General features: G+C 42.2%; 1 long non-coding RNA gene across 1 annotated transcript in view; it reads right to left on the reverse strand.

The window, feature by feature from the left end:
• Nucleotides 1-638: 638 nt before the first annotated feature.
• LOC113195937 (uncharacterized) overlaps nucleotides 639-14849 on the reverse strand; it is a 176290-nt gene continuing 162079 nt past the window's right edge. The window contains exon 4 of the long non-coding RNA XR_003302495.1: nucleotides 639-703. This is a non-coding gene — a long non-coding RNA (uncharacterized LOC113195937). The remainder of the gene's footprint in view (nucleotides 704-14849) is intronic.

A 14849-nucleotide genomic window follows, 5' to 3' on the forward strand; every position in this document is an offset into this window, starting at 1 on the left:
CCTGAGGTCAAGCATTGCCCCAGGTCTGGCATTGTTCTCTGTGATCCCCAAACCCAGGGCTTTTCCTAGGGATGGAAGGGGTCTCAGTCAGAGCTTGGGTGTGACAGGGAACAGAGGCTCTGGATGAGCTTCCTGTGCACGCCCCCACCCGGACCCAAGGCCACATACCAGAATCCAGTCCTGGCTGTGGCCACAGCAGTTGGGGGCCGGCAAGGGCTGGTCTAAGGTTCTTCCAGGGGGAAGAACCCTGGCATAGGGGTATAGTGTATGCGCAAAAAGGAGCAAGACAGGCGACCCCAAAGGAAACTCGGGGAGCCTGGGTCCTGGATAAACTCAGGCAGGGCCTGCTGGGAACACTTGCTTTCTGGCCAGCCCACCTGCTAGTACACTGGACATGGGGCTGGAGTGGCTGAGGGGCAGGCAGCGTGCTCACCAGGGGGAACCCACCGTCCATCCTCTCCAGAAACATTTATAAAGCATTCACCATGCTCCGGGCACAGTTCAAAGCCATCAACCAAATCCACAAACCAGGTGCTACATGTGGAAGTCCTGGTGGGCACGCCAAGCCCCTCCCAGCCCCCATCTGGGCTCCTGCTCCTGTTTGGGGACCCACTAGCCTCGGGGAACTCGCCAGCCTTCGGTGGTCTCTGAAATGCTCCTCTGGTTGTGTTGTTGTAGGATTCTGGGAGCCTGTTGTTCTGTCCTGCCGGAAAAGAAAGAAAAAAGATCTGCAGACTGTGACGTGGCAGCAGGACAGAGCCCACCGCACTGCTCAGCTGGACAGGGATCAGGGAAGCCCTCAGGTGCAGACCTCAGGGTACTTGACACAAGATGTCCATTCCAGGAAGGTCTCCTTCACCAGCCCAGAATCCAAGGTCCTGAGGGGCTCTCACCCATGGCTGCCGATCATCAGAGAGAGTGACAACACCGAGCAGAGATCTTGGAATATCTCTCAACCAAGCTATAAATAAAGACCATTTATCATAAGATTGCCGAGTGGATACTAAGTTTTGGACACCTGATACATCATCTTATTTAATCTTCATGAGAAACCAGCGTGGGAGATGTCATGGTTACCATCTCACAGACTGGAGATCAAGTCCAGTGAGGCTGAGGTGTCCGAGATGGCGTGGTTTACTATGATGGAGGAGGGAGTGGAAAACCTGTCTCCCGAGCTCGCACAGTGGATGCCCTCCTGCACCCCGTCAGTAGCCTGTATTTGAGGCTGTAAAGCAGGCTGTACCTGGTGGGCCACCTCCTGTGTGCGTCTCTGGCCCTGGACTTCTTGCAGGACATGCGGTCTGTCCCTAGTGAATACGTCAGGAATGGACAGGTGAGTAGTTAAGTTTCTTTTTACACAGAAACGAAAGTAACACCTCCATCCACATGAGAGCCAGGCCACCGCGCAGTCGGTTAAAGCTAACCCTAAATATCTTAGAGACGATATTGAAAATTCACAACTGGGGCTCACCGCAGGTTTCCGACTTGTAATGCCTGATACTACCTGGGAAAATGAAATCCGTGATCATCCGTACACAGGAAAACCTTGACATTCAGAGCCGGAGTCCTTAAGTTTTGCTGCAAATGGCCCAACAGTATAGACTTTAGGTAATAGGGGCCGCACGTCTCTCTTCAACTATTTTATTCCACCACTGCAAGAGGAAGGCAACCACAGACAACATGTAAAGGAATGGGCAGTGCTATGTTCCAATAAAACTTTATTTACAACACCAGCTGGGGGGCCATACAGAGTTTGTGAGTTCCTGATTTAGAATAGACATGGTTATGTGACTGTTGTTCCATCTCCCACGTGCCAAGAGCCCCACAGGCTTTCATCTCCATTCCAAGAGAGGTATTTGCTGAGTGCTCAGGCAGGCCAAGGAGTGTTCTAGGTTCTGGGGCTTCGGTGCTGAAAAAGATAGGACCCTGCTCTCCCCAAGAGTGTTAGTGGGGACCCTGCCAGCTCCGCTCCTCAGGACATCACTGTACTTTTCAGGTGAAGAAAAGAGGCGCAGGGAGGGGACATCCCAGATCTCGTGAGGGCAGAGCTAAGGTGCCAGCTTGGATCTCAAGCCTCAGTTCTTCCCACAACCCTGTACCATCTCCCAAAGCAGAATCCAGACCTTCCACTCCAGCCCGGGCTGCACCCCCTCAGCTAGAGCTCATCTGTGGTCATGGGCACCTCTTTGCGGTCCCGTACGAGTTCCAATCCCCAAAGCCAGACAAATGCGCAGAGGAGACGCCCAATTCCAAATAAACGCAGGAGACGAATGCAGGAAAAGCTCCCCCCTAAGGTAGCCCTGTCCCTGTGAGTGGGATGCAGACTCTGAACCCTGGGAGTCCCTCAGACTGAGAAACCCAGGGCAGAAAGGGGCCCTGCTGAAGGACTGGCTGTGCAGGGCCTGCAGGTCATCCTTGTTGGTCATCCTTGTCCGTAAGGTTCTATGTAAGCCCTGAAACTAAAGAGCCCTCTGTGGAAGGGCCCTGTGTAGGGAGGGAGGAAGAGAGAGGAGCAGGCTCTTCCTGAGTTCCCTCTGGTTCTCCCAGGTACTCTGGGAGCATCCTGTCCTTGCACAGTGGGAGGGACACACTGCTGCTCCTGCTCCCCAGGCCAGGGACCGGTTAGGTTTCTTTTTATAAAGGGCAGGCCACCTCTGCTCTGACTACTCCACTGTGCCATTCATTATCAAGTAAAAGCTCTGGACACACCGTGCATAGCTCATTCAGACAATATGTGAATGGGGAACCCAGAGCCAGAGGCCACAAAGCCTCAGTGAGCAGCACACCTTGAGCTTCTCTACAACTACTAATAACGGCAGGTAAACAGGCTGAGTGCTCGTGCCGGCCAGGTCCTAAGCTCTTCCTGAGGGTCATCGCAGGATCTCCAGTCCTTACGATCTCATGAAGCTATTGTGCATTGCGTTATCACGTGTTGTATTACTAACAGGCTGTTAATATTAGTTACATATTCATAGGGTGTTCTCGGTTATCCTGATGAGAAACCTCACAGAGCAGTTGTTCTTCTCAGCCCTGAGGGCACAGTCAGGACAGTACCATGGGCTGTCAACACTCCAGCCCTTGGTCTTCAACACGGTCACATCCTTTCATACACCCTGCCAGTGTCTGAGAAGCACCCAGAGAGCAAAGAGGTGAAGGAAAGAGAAGAGACAAAGGGAAAGCAAGTGTCCTGGAGGAATGCAGCTCTAGTATATTAATCTCCCCAGATGAGAAGAAAATAAAAGGCATGGGGTGGGGGAGGAGTGGGGAATGAGGTGGCTGTGTGACACGGGGACCGCAAGATGATTCTGAATAAAGGTCATGAGTTTCCAGAGTGACAAAGTCGGCTGGAGTCACTATCCTCCTGGTCCCCAGGCCAGGGTGCAGCAGGCTGCTGAGGCGATGCTGGGCTTGGCCCAGGGCAACCTCCGCACCAGAAAAACAAGCTGGTGAATGCCTGCCGGAGGGGGAAGTCGGAGGAGTAAACAGGGGTGATGGAGCCCCAGGGACCGCAGGCTCCGCCCTGTCCTGCTGGGCCAAGGATCCTCTCAGTTAATGTTTGACGAGCACGGAGGTGTCCAGCACGCGTGCTCCGAGCTTCCTGAGCATCTGTTAAATCATCAAGAGAAAGTCAGTGGGTGGGTGGATAAGAGGAAGGACTTCTACTGTTCTGTGGCCACAGAGGGGAGGCCACGGTCGACAACAATTAATTGCATATTTCCAAATACCCAATAGAGAGGATTTTCAATGTTCCCAGAAGGAAGGAATGACAGGTTTGAGTGATGGATAAACCCATCGGCCTGATCCTCCCATTGCACAATTACTGTGTATGCATGGGAGATTTTTTTATTATTATTATCAACACATTTCAATTGTACAAATTAATGTGTTTCACTGTGACATTTTCATGCACGCATATATCACAGTGGGACCATGTTCCCCCAACCCCATTACTTTCCCTTTCCCTACTCGATCCTCTCCCACTTTCAGGTTTGTTGTTGTTGTTGTTGTTGTTGTTTTATTTTGTTTCCACACATGAGAGAAAGTACGTGATAGATATAATGTGCATATGCACTATATACATAATTGCTGTATAGATATATGATTTTCGGTTGTGTCTGTCAGTGGGCACCTAGGTTGGTTCCATATCTTGGCTATTGTGAACAGTGCCACAGTAAACTTGGGAATGCAGAGATCTCCTTGTATCCTACTGCATTTCCTTCAGGTAAATATCCAGGGTAGAATAGCTAGATCCTATGTTAATGGTATTCTCGTTGTTTTTTTTCCATACTGTTTTCCGTAGTGGCTGTACTAATTTACATTCCCACCAAAAGTGTGTAAGTGTTCCTTTTTTTCCCACACCCTCATGGGTATCATCGATATATGCAATTTTTTTTGTTTCTTTGGTAATGGTTATTGTGACTGGGGTGAGATGGAATCTCAATGTAGTTTTGCATTTCCCTGAAGGCTAAAGAATTCGGACATTTATGGGTCACTTCTTCTTTTGAGCAGTTTCTGTCCGGATCATTTGCCTGCTTTCCTGTTGGAGCACCTGCTCTTTGTTGGAGACTTTCTAGAGTTCTTTCTATCTCCCTGGGTATTAGTCCTCTGGCACATGAAGAGCTGGCGAGGACTTTTTCCCATTCTGCGGGCTGTCTCTTCACTCTGGATTGTTTCTTTGCTGTGCAGCTTTTTAATTTGATGTAGTCCCCTGTGTCAATTCTTGCCTTTATTCCCTAAGCTACTGGAGTCCTAGGGAGGGATCCGTCCCTTCTTTCAATCACCTTGAAGTGTTTCCCTGTGTTTTCTTCTAGAAGTTTCAAAGATCTGGGCTTACATTGAGGTCTTCAATCTGTTTTGACTTGATTCTTGTGAACAGCAAGACACAGTGTGTAGTTTCAGTCTTCTATAGGGAGATACCTATTTATATAGCACCGATTGTTGACGAGGTTGTCTTTGGGCACCTTTGTTAAGAATCAGTTAGCTGTGAGTGTGGGGGTCAATATATGGGTTCTCTACTCTATTCCATTGGTCTACATGTCTGCTTTTATACCAGGGCCATGCTCTTTTTGTTACTATGATTCTGTAGTCTATTTTCAAACCAGGTGTTGTGATGTTTTCATCGTTACTTTGGTTATTCAAGTTCTTTTGAGCTTCCACATTAATTTCAGAAATTTGTCTTCTAGTTTTGTAAAGAATGTCATTGGTGTTTTGGTGGGGATTCAAATGAATCTGCAGATTTTTTTTTTTGGTGATTTTAACAATATTCATTCTCCTAATCCATCATTATTAGTGAATAGAAAATCCACAAATTTTGCATGTTGATGTTTGCATCCTGCTACTTTGCTGAATTTGTTTATTACTTCTAATAGGTTTTTTTTTTTTTTTTTGGTGAGCTTTTTAGAGACCAATAGTACAGAATAGCAGACACAGAGACAAACCTACCATGTATAGTCATCTGCCCTTTGACAAAAGCGTCAAGAACATACATTGGAGAAAAGATAGCCTTTTAAACAAATGGCACAGGCAAAACTGGTTATCCCTCTGTGGAAGAATGAACTAGATTTTCAACTCTCACCTACACAAAAATCAACTCAAAGTGGATCAAAGACCTAGGAATTGGACCAGAAATTATGCAATTCCTAGAAGAAAAACATAGGGTCAACACCCCAGCATACATGCCCGGGCAATGACGTCTTTAATAAGATCCCTAAAGCTCATGAAATAATGCCAAGAGTTAATAGATGGAATAGCATCAAATTAAAAAAGAAAAAAAAAAAACAACAACACTCTGCCCAGTGAAGAAAACAGTTGAGAACGAGATGAGAGAAACTACAGACGAGGAGAAAGCCTTTGCTGGCGGGTCTTCTGACAGAGGATTCATATCCATGATATATAAAGGACTCAAAATCTTTATACCAAAAAATCAAATAACCCAATAAGTAAATGGACAAATGAATTAAACAAACATTTCCAGAAAGAAAAAATATAAATACATAAAAAATGTTCAACATCACTAACAATTAGGGAAATGAAAATCACAACTACCCTGAGCTTTTATCTCACACCAGTCAGAAGGACAGTCATTAAGAAGACAAATAATAAGTGCTGGCGAGGATGTGAATGAAAAGTAAGAGTATTACACTGCTGGTGGGATTGTAAATTAGTACGACCACTGTGGAATCAGGAACCTCAAAAGACTAAACATGGAACCATCCTACCACCCAGCTATACCACTTCTTGGTATTTATCCTGAAGAATTAAAGTCGTCTTACTACAGTAACACATGCAGACCCATGTTTACAGCAGCACAATTCACAATAGCCAAACTATGGAACCAGCCTGGGTGTAGCTCAATGGATAAATAGAAAAAGAATACATGGTATATGTACACAGTAGAATTTTATCCAGCCATTCAAAAAAAAAAATGTGTCATTTGCAGGAAAATGGATGGAACTAGAAACCATTATATTAAATGACGTAAGTCAAACTCAGAAGGCGGGACAGGGGTTTTCTCTTACATGCAGAAGCTAGAGAAGAAAAAATAAATACAGAAAGGTGAGGGCAGATCTCATGGTAAGGAAAGGGAGATCAGTGGAGGAAAAGGACCAAGGAATGGGAGGTGGGGAGGGAGAGGGAAGTGCAGGAGTGAGACTGGCCAGATCATATTGTCCTCTTAGGTACTGTGTGCAGGTAGGACTATGTGGCAGCCAATCCCATCCTTATGCCCAACTATAATGCACCAATCAAAATGTGGGGGGAAAGGATCACATCGTCTGCAAACAGGGATTAGGCAAAGAGGAATGAAGGGAAGGAGGGGGATGAAGATAGGAAAGACAGTGGAATAACCAGACAGGTCCTTCCTGTGTTCACATATGAATACACAAACAGTGCCACTCCACAGCATGTTCAACCCCAAGAATGGGATTCTAACTAGGATAAGTTACACTCCATGTAGGGATACTCCATGAAGGGATAATTTGACTTCTTCCTTTCCTATTTGTGTTCCTGTTATATCTTTCTCTTGCATAATTACTTTGGATAAAATTTCAAATACTATATTGAATAAAAATGGCAAGACCGTACACCCTTGTCTTATTGCTGATCCTAGAGAAAATGTTTTCAGGTTTTCCCAACTCAGTAAAATGCTGGCTGTCAGTTTGTCACATACCATCTTCATTATGTTGATGTACGATCCTTCTATACCTAATTTATTCTGGAATATTATCGTGAAGATATATTGAATTTTATCAGTCTTTTTCTGCATCTACTGAGATGATAATGCAATTTTTATCCTTGATTCTATTAATGTTCCATAATATATTCATCAATTTGTATGCATTGCACCACCCTTGCATTCCTGAAATAAAACCAAGTTGATCATGGTGTATGATATTCTTAATAAGCTGCTGAATTCTACTTGCATGTATTTCACTGAAGATTTTTATACTTATTTCTCTCTCTCTCTCTCTCTCTCTCTCTCTCTCTCTCTCTCTCTCGTTCTTCTCTTATCAGATTTTGGTACTAGGGTGATGCTTTCATAGAATGAGTTTAAAAGGTTTCCTTCGCTTTCTATTTTACAGAATAATTTGAGGACCTTGTATCAGTTCTTCCTTAAAATTTGGTAAAATTCAGCAGTGAATTGGTCCAGTCCTGGGCTTTTATTTGTTGGGAGACTTTCTACTATTGCTTTAATCTCATTGTCTATTATTTATTTGTTTAGGTTTTCTTGTATCCTCTAGTTTCAATTTTCGTAGGTCATATGTGTCCAGACATTTTCCATTTCTTCTAGATTTTTAAGTTAATTGTCATACATTTTTTTTTCAAAATATTTCTTAGTGATCCTATCTATGAATTTCAGAGGTATCTCTTGTAATATCCCCCTTTTCACTTCTCATTTTAATTACTTGGGATGCCTTGCTCCTCTTTTTTTTTTTAATTTATTTTCCCTTTTTAGTTATATATAAGAGTAGAATGTATTTGATGTATTATACCTACATGGAGTATTTGGGGTTGAATATGTTGTGGAGTTACACTGTGTATTCATATGTGAACATAGGAAAGATCTGCCTGGTTCATTCAGACTCCTTCCCTTCCCTTCATTCCTCTTTGCCCAATCCAGTGAACATCTATTCTTCCCTCCCCCACAGTTATTCTGTTAGCAACTATATAGAGAAAATATTTGGCATTTGGTTTTTTTGGACTGCTTTATTTCACTTAGCATGATAGTCTCCAGTTCCATCCATTTACCAGCAAATGCCATAATTTCATTCTTTTTATGGCTGAGTAATATTCCATTATGTATATATACTACATTTTCTTTATCCATTCATCTGTTAAAGAGAAACTAGGGTGGCTCCATAGCTTTGCTACTGTGAATTGAGCTGCCATAAACATTGATGTGGTTATGGCACTGCAGCATGCTGATTTTAAGTCCTTTGAGTATATGCCTAGGAGTGGGATAATTGGGTCAAATGGTGATTTCATTCCAAGTTTTCTGCTTTTTGCTTTCTTTTGGTTAGTTTAGCTAAGGGTTTGTCATTTTTATCTTTTCAAAGAACCAATCTTTTGTTTCATTGATCATTTGTATTATTCTTTTCACCTCTATTTCATTTATTTCTATCCTGATCTTTATTCTTTCTTTCTTTCTACTGATTTTGGATTTGCTTTGTCCATGTTTTTCCAAGACCTTGAGACACACTGAGAGAGCACTTCACAGTGTACTCTCTCTGTGGCTTCTTTGACTGCGATAGATGAAAAGCAAGTTGAGATCCATTTTTTAAATGTAGGCACTCATAACCATAAGTTTTCTTTTTAGTATTGCTTTCACTGTATCACATAGTTTCTGGTATGTTGTGTTTCTATTTTCATTTAATTTGAGAAACTTTTAAATTTCCCTCTCATATCTTCAATGACTGACTGTTTGTTCAAAAGTCTATGTTGTTCAGTATCCATGTGTTTGTATAACTTGTACAATTCCTCTTGCTGTTGGTGTCCAATTTCATTCTACTATGGTCTGATAAGATGCAAAAACACAATGTCAACTTTTTTAGATTTGTTGATACTTGCTTCATCATCTATTACATGATCTATTTTGGAAAAAGTTTCATGTGCTATTGAAAATAATGTGTGTTCTGCATCCTCTGGATGTAGCTGCTCTCCCTCATCTATTCCAACTATGCGTATGTTTGGTCTTCTAGAGGGGCACAGAGATCTGGTGCATTCTGTTCATTTTCTTTCCTCTTCCTTTACTACCCTCTCAATATGATAATTCCTCAGTCGACTCTTCAATCCCTGATTCACTTTCCTTTTTGGTTTTCCCCAATTCTCTTTCTTCTGCCCAAGTTTTCATCTGACTTACTGAGCTTTTCACTCCCAGGATTTCTGTGGGATTCTTTTTCAAGATCTCTGTCTCTTAGAGTGCCAGGGATCCCAGCAGCCTGCAGCAGGGCCCCGGAGATCCAGGCCAACTGATTCGCGTGGCCTGCCCTGCGGCTACAGAAGGCGTGGCGCCTCAGTGAAGCCATTAATTGGCAAGCAGGGAGGTTAGGGAAGGCCATTAGGTGGAATCCCACCAGCCAAGCCCACACGTACCCGTGGGCCGAGCACGGGATCTCAGAAGGGGAAGGAAGCGGTACAGTCCCATCCCCCACAGCGGACACTCCACCGAGGCAGGCAGCGGCCACCATCCGGGAAAGCTGAAGAATACACCACCACTCTCCAACAGCTTGCAACCTCAAAACAGCCAGCAGCAGGACCCCGGAGATCCAGGCCAACTGATTCGCACGGCCTGCCCCGCAGCTACAGAAGGCGTGGCGCCTCAGAGAAGCCATTAATTAGCAAGCAGGGAGGTTAGGGACTGCCATTAGGTGGAATCCCGCCAGCCAAGCCCACCGCCCACGCCCGAAACAGGCCCAGCGACCTGCCAGCATTGTAGTCACGACACCCCAATTGGAATAGGGACAGAGCAGAGCCGCCTTCCACTCCCGGAACAGGCCCAGAGAGCCGCCAGCGTGGTAGACACGTCACCCCAATTGGAGTAGGGGCACAGCCGCCGCCCGCACCTGCAAGGGAGACTTTTCAAGTATACAAGAGCAACATAAATAAATAGGGGGTAAATTTCAAAACACAACAATTGCACCAAGCAGAAAGAAACGCGAGCAGTATGAAAAGACAAGGAAAGAAAGGACCACAAGCAATGCAGGTCAACTCAACTTTAGAAGAGGTAATAGCTGCAACAGATGGAATATCAGATAAAGAGTTCAGGATATATATGCTTCAGATGATCTGGAGTCTCAAGGAAGACATGAGACAGCAAAATCAGACAATGAAAGATCACATTGACAAACAAATCCAGGAAGTAAAAGATCAATTTCACAGGGAGATAGAGGTAATAAAAAACAAACAAATTGAAATTCTAGAAATGCAGGAAACAATAAACCAACTTAAAAACTCAATTGAGAATACTACCAGCAGAGTAGATCACTTAGAAGAGAGAACATCAGACAATGAAGACAAAGTATTTCAACTGGAAAAGAACATAGACAGCTCAGCAAGTCTGCTAAGAAACCATGAGCAGAACATCCAAGAATTATGGGACAATATCAAAAGACCAAATTTAAGAGTCATTGGGATACAGGAAGGCACAGAGCTCCATTCCAAAGGAATAAACAGTCTTTTCAGTGAAATAATACGAGAAAACTTCCCAGAATTGAAGATTGAGACAGAATCCCAAATCCTAGAAGCCTACAGGACGCCGAATGTGCAAAATCATAAGAGATCCACACCTAGACACATTATAATGAAGATGTCCAACATACAGAATAAGGAGAGAATTTTAAAAGCTGCAAGAGAAAGAAAGCAAATTACATTTAGGGGTAAACCAATCAGGATAACAGCTGATCTCTCAACACAGACTCTGAAAGCTAGAAGATCCTGGAATAACATATTTCAAACACTGAAAGACAATGGGCTCCAACCAAGAATTGTGTATCCGGCGAAATTAAGCTTCAAGTTAGAAGATGAAATTAAAACCTTCCACAATAAACAAAAGTTAAAAGAATTCGCAGCTAGAAAACCATCTCTTCAAAAAATCCTTGGCAAAACATTACAGGAAGAGGAAATGGAAAATAACATTGATAACCAACAATGGGAGGTAGGACAGTAAAGGGGGGAAAGTAGTCAAAGAGGATAACAAATCAGGTTTAGTAACATCAATAAACAAATATGGATAGAAGAACAAACCATATCTCAATAATAACCCTAAATGTTAATGGCTTAAACTCACCAATTAAGAGACACAGGCTAGTAGAATGGATCAAAAAACAAGACCCAACAATATGCTGTCTACAGGAGACGCATCTGATAGAAAAAGATATACATAGACTGAAGGTGAAAGGTTGGGAAAAATCATATCACTCATATGGACCGCGGAAACAAGCAGGAGTGTCCATACTCATATCTAATAAAATAGATTTCAAGCCAAAGCTAATCAAAAGGGATATAGAAGGACACTTCATACTGCTCAAGGGAACCATACACCAACAAGACATAACAATCATAAATATATATGCCCCAAATAATGGTGCAGCTGTGTTCATCAAGCAAACTCTTCTCAAGTTCAAGAGTCTAATAGACCACCATACAGTAATCATGGGAGACTTCAACACACCTCTCTCACCACTGGACAGATCTTCCAAACAAAAGTTAAATAAGGAAACTATAGAACTCAATAACACAATTAACAACCTAGACTTAATTGACATATATAGACTATACCACCCAACATCAAGTAGCTACACTTTTTTCTCAGCAGCACATGGAACCTTCTCAAAAATAGACCATATACTATGTCACAGGGCAACTCTTAGACAATACAAAGGGGTAGAGATAATACCATGCATCTTATCTGATCATACTGGAATTAAACTGAAAATCAATGATAAAAGAAGAAAGGAAAAAGCAAGCATCACCTGGAGAATGAACAATAGGTTGCTGAGTGATCAATGGGTTTTAGAAAACATCAAGGAGGAAATTAAAAACTTCCTAGAGTTAAATGAAAACACAGACACAACATATCGGAATCTATTGCACACATTGAAAGCAGTTCTAAGAGGAAAATTCATTGCTTGGAGTTCATTCCTCAAAAAAAGAAAAAACCAACAAATAAATGATCTCATACTTCATCTCAAAATCCTAGAAAAAGAAGAGCAAAACAACAGCAAAAGAAGTAGAAGGCAAGAAATAATTAAAATCAGAGCTGAAATTAATGAAATTGAAACAAAAGAAACAATTGGAAAAATTGACAAAACTAAAAGCTGGTTCTTTGAAAAAATAAATAAAGTTGACAGACCCTTAGCCATGCTAACGAAGAGAAGAAGAGAGAGAACCCAAATTACTAGCATACGGGATGAAAAAGGCAATATCACAACAGACACTTCAGAAATACAGAAGATAATCAGAAATTACTTTGAATCCTTATACTCCAATAAAATAGAAGATAGTGAAGGCATAGATAAATTCCTTGAGTCCTATGATCTGCCCAGATTGAGCCAGGAGGATATAGACAACCTAAACAGACCAATAACAATAGAGGAAATAGAAGAAACCATCAAAAGACTACCAACTAAGAAAAGCCCAGGACCGGATGGGTATACAGCAGAGTTTTACAAAACCTTTAAAGAGGAACTAACACCAATACTTTTCAAGCTATTTCAGGAAATAGAAAAAGAGGGAGAACTTCCAAATTCATTCTACGAGGCCAACATCACCCTGATTCTGAAACCAGACAAAGACACATCAAAGAAGGAAAACTACAGACCAATATCTCTAATGAACCTTGACGCAAAAATCCTCAATAAAATTCTGGCGAATCGGATTCAAATACATATCAAAAAAATTATACATCATGATCAAGTAGGATTCATCCCTGGGATGCAAGGCTGGTTTAATATACGGAAATCAATAAATGTTATTCACCACATCAATAGACTTAAAAATAAGAACCATATGATCATCTCAATAGATGCAGAAAAAGCATTCGACAAAGTACAGCATCCCTTTATGTTCAAAACGCTAGAAAAATTAGGGATAACAGGATCATACCTCAACATTGTAAAAGCAATCTATGATAAGCCACAGGCCAGCATCATTCTGAATGGAGAAAAATTGAAGGCATTCCCTCTAAGATCTGGTACAAGACAGGGATGCCCTCTCTCACCACTTCTGTTCAACATAGTCCTCGAAACACTGGCCAGAGCAATTAGACAGTCAAAAGAAATTAAAGGCATAAAAATAGGAAAAGAAGAACTTAAATTATCACTATTTGCAGATGATATGATTCTATACCTAGCAGACCCAAAAGGGTCTACAAAGAAGCTATTAGAGCTAATAAATGAATTCAGCAAAGTGGCAGGATATAAGATCAACACGCATAAATCAAAGGCATTCCTGTATATCAGCGACAAATCCTCTGAAACAGAAATGAGGACAACTACTCCATTCACAATATCCCCCCAAAAAATAAAATACTTGGGAATCAACCTAACAAAAGAGGTGAAAGATTTATACAATGAAAATTACAGAACCCTAAAGAAAGACATAGAAGAAGACCTTAGAAGATGGAAAAACATACCCTGCTCATGGATAGGCAGAACTAACATCATCAAAATGGCGATATTACCAAAAGTTCTCTATAAGTTCAATGCAATGCCAATCAAAATCCCAACAGCATATCTTGTAGAAATAGATAAAAGAATCATGAAATTCATATGGAATAATAAAAGACCCAGAATAGCAAAAACAATACTAAGCAGGAAGTGTGAATCAGGCGGTATAGCGATACCAGACTTCAAACTATACTACAGAGCAATAGTAACAAAAACAGCATGGTACTGGTACCAAAACAGGCGGGTGGACCAATGGTACAGAATAGAGGACACAGTAACCAATCCACAAAACTACAACTATCTTATATTTGATAAAGGGGCTAAAAGCATGCAATGGAGGAAGGATAGCATCTTCAACAAATGGTGCTGGGAAAACTGGAAATCCATTTGCACCAAAATGAATCTGAATCCCTATCTCTCGCCGTGCACAAAAGTTAACTCAAAATGGATCAAGGAGCTTGATATTAAATCAGAGACACGACATCTGATAGAAGAAAAAGTTGGTTATGATCTACACGCTGTGGGATCGGGCTCCAAATTCCTCAATAGGACACCCATAGCGCTAGAGTTAACAAATAGAATCAACAAATGGGACTTACTCAAACTAAAAAGTTTTTTCTCAGCAAAAGAAACAATAAGAGAGATAAACAGGGAGCCTACATCCTGGGAACAAATCTTTACTCCACACACTTCAGATAGAGCCCTAATAACCAGAATATACAAAGAACTCAAAAAATTAGACAATAAGATAACAAATAACCCAATCAATAAATGGGCCAAGGACCTGAACAGACACTTCTCAGAGGAGGACATACAATCAATCAACAAGTACATGAAAAAATGCTCACCATCGCTAGCAGTCAGAGAAATGCAAATCAAAACTACCCTAAGATACCATCTCACTCCAGTAAGACTGGCAGCCATTAGGAAGTCAAACAACAATAAGTGCTGGAGAGGATGCGGGGAAAAGGGCACTCTTGTTCATTGCTGGTGGGACTGCAAATTGGTGCAGCCAATTTGGAAAGCAGTATGGAGATTTCTCGGAAAGCTGGGAATGGAACCACCATTTGACCCAGGTATTCCCCTTCTCGGTCTATTCCCTAAAGCCCTAACAAGAGCATGCTACAGGGACACTGCTACATCGATGTTCATAGCAGCTCAATTCACGATAGCAAGACTGTGGAA

The sequence above is a fragment of the Urocitellus parryii genome, chromosome 7, assembly GCF_045843805.1.
Source record: "Urocitellus parryii isolate mUroPar1 chromosome 7, mUroPar1.hap1, whole genome shotgun sequence".
Classification (NCBI taxonomy): Eukaryota; Metazoa; Chordata; class Mammalia; order Rodentia; family Sciuridae; genus Urocitellus; species Urocitellus parryii.